This window comes from Octodon degus, unplaced genomic scaffold, assembly GCF_000260255.1.
Source record: "Octodon degus isolate 3935 unplaced genomic scaffold, OctDeg1.0 scaffold00079, whole genome shotgun sequence".
Taxonomy (NCBI): Eukaryota; Metazoa; Chordata; class Mammalia; order Rodentia; family Octodontidae; genus Octodon; species Octodon degus.
In genome coordinates this window covers 1,101,148-1,108,509 of record NW_004524655.1, presented here as the reverse complement: position 1 = coordinate 1,108,509, position 7,362 = coordinate 1,101,148, and positions in this window count along the sequence as shown.

Below are 7,362 nucleotides of genomic sequence, written 5' to 3'. Positions count from 1 at the left end.
GAGAGAGAGAGAGAGAGAGAGAGAGAGAGAGAGAGAGAGAGAGAGAGAGTACATATGTGCATGTGTATGTTGAGGAAAAAAAAGGGAACAAAGTACACAACAACCTTTTGCTCTTTCAAAGCAACTTTGATAACTCTGCTCCAATAAATTATGGTTTCCTCCCAGCCCGCTGGCCCTGTGGGAACAGCAGGTTCCCATGCCGACTGGAAGGGAGAGGGGGGTGGCCATGACCGCCACTTAATGGTTTGTCAAGATACACACTCGGGGCCCCATTCTTCTAAACCCGCTTTCAAATGTAAGCCCTTGCCCCTTAGGCCAAAAAAGGAACTAATAATATGAGAAAGGACGTCATCACGAAGGATGCAGAATAGCACTGCTAATATATCATTATGAACCTCTAATGAATGAAAATGTTATTCACATTTTCCTGTGATTTTCTGTTCAGTTATGAAGCATCACAAGAGGAGGGGATGGGAGAGGGGAGCACCGCGGCTGGCATTGTGACTTTGACATTACAAATAACTGTATTTATGACAGCATTATACAGTTCGTATATTTCCCTCTACCATGCCAATAAAAAAGATGGCATTTCCCAGCGTCTGCTCGCTGCTCATGTTTTATGTCTTACTTTCCTCCGGGGTCTGTGTGCTCTTAAGCAAAAGAGCTAATTTTTCACAGTGGTGGAAGGGAGGGGAAGTTGGCTCTCTTTCTACCACTCAATCGCAATTTTCCTATTAGGCCTTGGAAAGACACAATGTTGTTCCTTTTCTGTAAAGGGAAACGCCACACACATGTGCATGTTCCTAATAGCTCATGTTTTTTTGTGAGCCCTGCCTGCCTACAAGGAGCCGGGCTTTGCACATCTCACTTCTGTCTACCTTCCTGGCTGCGTGTAAAGGCAGGAATGCTGGTTTTACCCATTGTGCAGATGAAGAGACTGAGGCGCACAGAGACCCAGAGGACACGCAGTGCCATCCAGGACTCTGGCCCCTCAACACCCAAGCTCCTGGTGCTGTGCCTATTTCCTTCCTGGCCTATCTCTAACTGTGGGGGCTCTTGTGGCTCATGAGGACTAAGCATTCCAGTGCAGATGCCACTCTGTCCTGGCCTTTAACAAGGATAGGGAGGAGGAGGAATCACTTCTTCCATGGATCTAGGGTATGACCTTGGAGGAATCACTTGACCTTCCTGAACATGAGTAATAGCCACAAAAGAGAAATAACATAGCTTCACGTTGGCACAGAACCTGTGCCTAAGAGCTGTGATTTGCTAATAATGCAAATACTATTCACTAACTTCACATTAGGAGGCGAAATATGCTGGGTGCCATGCACCGAAGAACCCTTGGCAGCCCTTCCACCCACGGAGCACAGGGTCTGGCGCAAAGACGGACACAGAGACCAAGCTCGTGGGCTGTGGTGAGTTCTTTGATGGTGGTGCCATAACTTAGCTGCCCTGCTCTAACCAACATAACTCTAACCGACAACTACAGAAAGCAGTGATCCAGGGTTGTCATGGCAACAAGGGACTGCTTCTGTCAATCAATACACTTGTGGTGGTGGTGTTGCTGCTGCTGCTGCTGCTGCTGCTGCTGTTGTTGTTGTTGTTGCTTTTACAAATATGTGCTGGCATGTCTAGGCATTCATACACAAAACTAAACATGAGAAAGGCTCGCTAAAGTGATAGCCATCAGCAAGAAAACATTCTTTGAAGCGTTCAGCAGGATGCCACTCTTCAGCCCCATCCATCTTCCTGTCTCCTGGACTTGGCTGCATGCCTTCTTCCTGGGCACGACAGGCACTCGGGACCATACAGTGCACAGGAGGACCACCTCCAGCAGCGCAGGGTGTTCAGCAACATCCAGGACCTGTGTGCTCTGGCTACCACTAGTACCTCCATCCCGCTGCCTCATTCTGACCAACAGTAACATCTCCGGATGTGGCCAAACCTTCCCTAGGGAGGAGGAGGAGACCACCCCAAGGTGAGAACTATGGATCGAAAATTGAAAATGAGGGCCAGCCAGATAGCTCAGCCAACTACAGCACCTGCTTAGGCAAAGCACAGGGGCCCGGGTTCAATCCCCAGCGTGCCGCGTCGGCCCCACCCCTGGAGCAGGCTGAGACAGCGATTGAGTCTAGGCGTGGTGTCATGTGCCTATAATCCCAGCGCTTGGGAGGCTGAAAACAGGAGGATCACTACAAGTCCAACCTATGTAGCAAAACCCTATATACCCTGTACTAAATACACAAAAAAATTAAAAAGCCAAAAATGGCTACCCATTTTGAAGGCATTGAGATCAATTTAGAATCTGGCTGTAAACAACAACACCATCCTGAACCTTATTTTCCTCAACTGTAGGATGGAAATATCACAGTTGACCCTCAAAGTTGCAAGGGTTAATAATTTGCTTTGACTTCAGTTTGGTTGTTTTTGTTTTTAATCTAACATCTCAGCAGAAACAAATCTCTCGATCATCTTTCTCGGTGGGGTCGGAGCCACTGGGGAAGCACGTAGCAGAGCAAAGCCAAAGTTCTCGAGGTTCCTGCTTTGAGCTAGACAGGCTCAGTCATCATCCGGGTTCTCAGAGTCTCTGTTTTCTTGAGTAGAACTCAAGAGGCTCAGGTATCACTCGGTTTCTGTCAAAGAAAAACCCAAATTATAGACAGAGATCAGATGAGGGAAGGTTGGTGGGAAGCGGGGAGACAGATCCTTTTCCTGTGGGAGGACGACCGGAAGCTGGAGGGAGGAGACCGGAAGAATGAGTGGAGGGAGAACAAGGGGAAGAAGGTGGGGATTGGGACGCATTATGTGCATGTAGGCCAATGGGTACTAGTAAACATAACTTTAGAAAAAGAAAAGAAATACTCTCCTGCCTGCTTTGTCTCAGAAATCACACAGAAGAATTGAAATGTGTTCCTGGTCCAGAGCAATGATATAGGCCTGTCTGTAATCCCAGGTGCTAGGGAGGCTGAGGCAGGAAATTTTCAAATTTCAAAGGCAGCTTCGGCAATTTAGGGGGGCTATCGAAATTTGAAAAGGACTGAGAAAGTAGCTTAGTGGCAGAACACCTCTGCTCCAATCCCCAAAACCAATAATAGAAGAAAAAAAAAAAAAAAAAGAAGACTGAGGAAAGGTGTTCTTCAGCTGCTGGGAGAGGCCTGCACATGTCCTTGATGACCCAGCGCCACCAAGAACAACCTGCCCTTGTCTTGCCTCGGGGTCCCCTTTGTGTCCTCGCAGGCGATGGAGCCACAGGAAAGGGACGCACCCAGGTGTGCTGCGGGTGGGAGGTGTTTGTAACTGGGGTAAAAAGTTTGCAGGGAGACAAGGAGGGAGCACAAGGCCAAGCCCGGCTGGTGGGTGGGAGAGGGAAAAAAAAAAAAAATGGAAGAAGGTGTTGGGAGCGAGGAAGGGGTGACTTCGAAAACTCGCCCTCTGGCATCAGGATCCCTGGCAGGCGCGGCACTTTTGAGGTTCAAGTTTGTTTATTCTTGGCAAAATGCAACCGCCTGTTTCTAAGAGAAAAGTCTTTAAAAGGCTTATAAAATCTACTCAAAAGGCTTTCTGGACATCAAATAGCTCATAAAAAGGAACATTTTGATGAGTTAAGTGTAAATGAATCAGAAACATACGGATTCCATTTCTCCTAATCTGCCATTGGATTTAGAAATGAAGGGGAAAACTGCTCGAAGCCAAACTCTTCAGGGGCTCTGCAGACCCTCAGAACCTTTGAAAGCCACTGGCAACACTAGGCCAATCCTTTACAGAGCCCTCCTTTGCCCTCCTGGCCTCTGGGCTCCCCCAGAGACCCTGCTGCTAGCTGGCTCTGGTGACAAAGGAAGGGAAGGAGCAGCACCCTTAATGTACACTGGTACCTTCTCCTGCAGCAGCTGCTATTCACTGAGTAGGGAGACAGGCTGATGTCACCTGACACATCATGCGCAGATGACGGAAATGCTTTGGAGACAGGGTACCAACCCCCACACCCCCAGGGACCAGTTTCATGAAGGTGGTCATGTTAAGGTCATATCTCCTGGCCTCAGTTTCCCCATCAGTAGAATAGAACTCCAGGGGCCTTGTAGATCCAGGGGTGATGGCACATGCTTATCGTCCCTCAGCATTCAGGAGGCTGAGCCAAGAGGATCACCGTAAGCTTGAGACCAACCTGGGTTACATTATGAGTTCAAGACCAGCATGAACTATATAGCAAGACCCTAGTTTAAAAAAAAAAAAAAAAAAAAAAAAAAAGTAAAATAAAACAAAAGCACCCTCTCAGTAAAACTTACAGCAAGAGTCCAACAGAAAGTGTTACAAAAGGAGTGACCCCTGGGGCCCTGGCCCTAGCTCAGTTCTTTAAGTGGCTGCTTCCACAAAGCTGTCAGCCTCAGGTTGCTGGAGTTCGATCCCCACAACACTCCAGCCAGCCAAACCTGCCCTGGAGGCATTTGGAGCAAAAAAAAAAAAAGGGGGGGGGTGACCCACTTTCCAGGGTTCTTCTGTCCCTCTCAGACAGAAGCTTGCTTTCTCTCAATAAATTCTTCCTACTCTTAAAAAGTAAATAAACACAGTGGTGCTAAACATCTTATCCAGTGACATAAATAACAAGGTCTTGGTCAAGATCGGTCACCTTCATGACAGATGCAACCCTCTGGACCAGCACTACTGTCAGCCTCATTTTTTGTGGTTGTTTGGTTTTGTTTGAGACAGGGTCTCTCTATGCAGCCCAAGCTGGCTTTGAACTCACAAGCCTCCTGCCTCAGCCTCCCAAGTGCTGGGATTACAGATGTGTGTCAATGCACCTAGTCTCCATTGTAAAGTCAAAGAAACTGAGCCTAAGAATAATGCACAGACACCCAGGGCCCACATTGTAGAGCTACAATTTTGGCCAAATATCTTGTGACTCCTTATCCAATAGCCTTGTCTCTATACAGTCCCCCATTTCCCCCTCAAGGACTCATGGGTCCCAGCAGGACTGACCAGGTGAAGACGTAGCATCGATTTCCCGGTAAAGTTGGTGCTGTTGGTGTCCCTCCAATCCCCTGTGGGTGGCTGGAGGTTACCCAGAATGCCCCGGGGCTTTCTCAGATGCACTAGGTTTCTGATGCCAGGACCCTGTGCTGGAGGAGTGAAGGGGCATCCTGTGCTTCCAAGCTTTTGTCTTCCTGATGCGAAGGGTTAACGAAATTCAGAGAAGAAGATGAAAGCTGGAGGGAGATGGAGACTGCCACTACATTTTCTGTTCACTGTGTCTCAGAGCACACCATGCAATACAGCCATAAAACTGTGTGGAGCCAAGGCTGAGGGCAGAAACACCCAGCGTCGTGCCCGTAAGCGGACCAGGTGCGTGCTGCTTGGCCCACGGAGTGCGTTTTCACACACAGCGTCATCCGGGAGATAATTAGACCATGTGGGATAGAGCGTGTATTGTTTCCACATGAGACCGAGAGTGTGAGAGGAGATTAAACCAACTTCAGGGTGTGGAATGTTCTTGGGACGAGAAGACAGCTTGTATCCAAGAATTACACCATATTTAAGAATGGCGAAAATTGCTCCAGTGTCCTGGTGGAGGGAGGGCTGCTAAGCATTGTGCTGGCTGAGCATCATCAGATGTTGGATGAACCACATGGGCCCCGTCCGGTCACCCCCTGTGCTGGACTCTGAACCACTCTGTATCTATCTCTTTTGCCAGGGCCACAAAGCAGAAGAACCCAAGTGCCTGCCTGGCAAGCGCAAGGACCCAGGTTCGATCCCCATCACCACATGCAGTGTCAGCCCTGGAAGGGTGCACCGTGCCAGCCACTGAAACCAGGTGTGGTGACGCACACCTGTAATGCCAGTGCTGGAGAGGCTGAGACAGGAGGATCACTGGGAGTCTGAGCTCTGTAGGGAGACCCTGTACCAAATAGATAAAACATTTAAGAAAAGAAAAAGCAGCAGAAGGGCCCAAGGGACAAAGAAGCCAGGAGCACTTAAACAGGAGCAACCACTGAACCCCAGGCAAGGGACCTGCACACACATCTTCCCGCAGAAATAGCAAGTGGGCAAAAGAGACTCCATTGTGTGCACACGACGACGATGCTTATAATTGGAAAATGAGAAACAACAAGTGTCGGTGAAGAAGCAGGGAAATCGGGACTGTTTGCCAATTCGCAGCTGTTTCCCCAGTTCACGATGTATGCTGGGGGTGTGGCCATGGGGAACACACTGGCAGCTCCTCCAAAAGTTAAGCTGGGGTCTCATGTCCACCAGCAATTCCATTCCTAGGTGGATTCCTGAAAGAAAGGGGAACAGGAGCTCCAATAAGTACCTGACCCTGAGAGCCAAATTCACACAGCCAGAGTCGAGGCAGCAGCCCACGTGTCCAGTACATGAGTGGATGAGTGAAACGTGGTGTGGCCACGAAGCGAGTGGGCTGGGAGAGCCCAGATAGCACCCGTCTGGCATGGGCCAGGCTCCGGGGTCAGGCCCCAGGCTTGGAGGGGGGGTTAGTGCTTCGTGCTACAACATGGGCAAAAAAACCCTTTACATATCGTACAATTCCTTTTATGAAACATGCCTAGAATAGGCAAATGCAGAATGAGCAGACTTGTAGCTTCTGAGGGGAGCAACAGAGAGGAACCAGGTGAGAGGAGCAGGGATGGTGAAAATGTCCCTCCCCCGCATACAGGGGGCAGTTACATGATACCGAGAGGGCACGGCGCATGGCTGAATTGTTCCCCCAAGGGGCCAACTTCATGTTGTATGAATTTCCCTCAGTGAATAATAATAGCTAAATATCATGGTGCACACACTTATGGGGTGGCCCAGACAGGCCTTGGGAGGCTGAGGCAGGACAGTCTCTGGAAGCTCAAGGCTAACCTGGGTCACAAATTGAGTATAAGACCCTGAATGATATACCAAAACCCCATATCCGAAAACCAAAATAGCCAGGCGTGGTGGCACACACCTATATTCTCAGCACTTGGAAGGCTGAGGTGGGAGGATTGCTATGAGTTCCAGGCCAGCCTAAGCTACACAGCAAGACCTTGTCTCAAACGCATTTTTAAAAAGTCAAAATGATAATAATCATATTGGGCCCCAGGGACACTTCCCCCTGGCCTCCAGCCCAGCACCAGCAACTGGATTTCCCTGGAGCAGAACTGGCGCGGGATTCCCATCTTGAAGCTGAACTATGTGGGCCCAGATTCCCTTGTTCCTTGGAAGCATTTTATTTAATTTCTCATTAGTTTGGGCTCATGTGGGGAGGTGGTGCGGGCCCGCTTCCCGTCTGGATCCGTTTTTGCTTCCCCGCCCTCCTCCTCCCATCTCGCTGCCCCCCGGAAGCCCGTCCTCCTCCACAAAGACCGTCTCCCCATTTCCCAG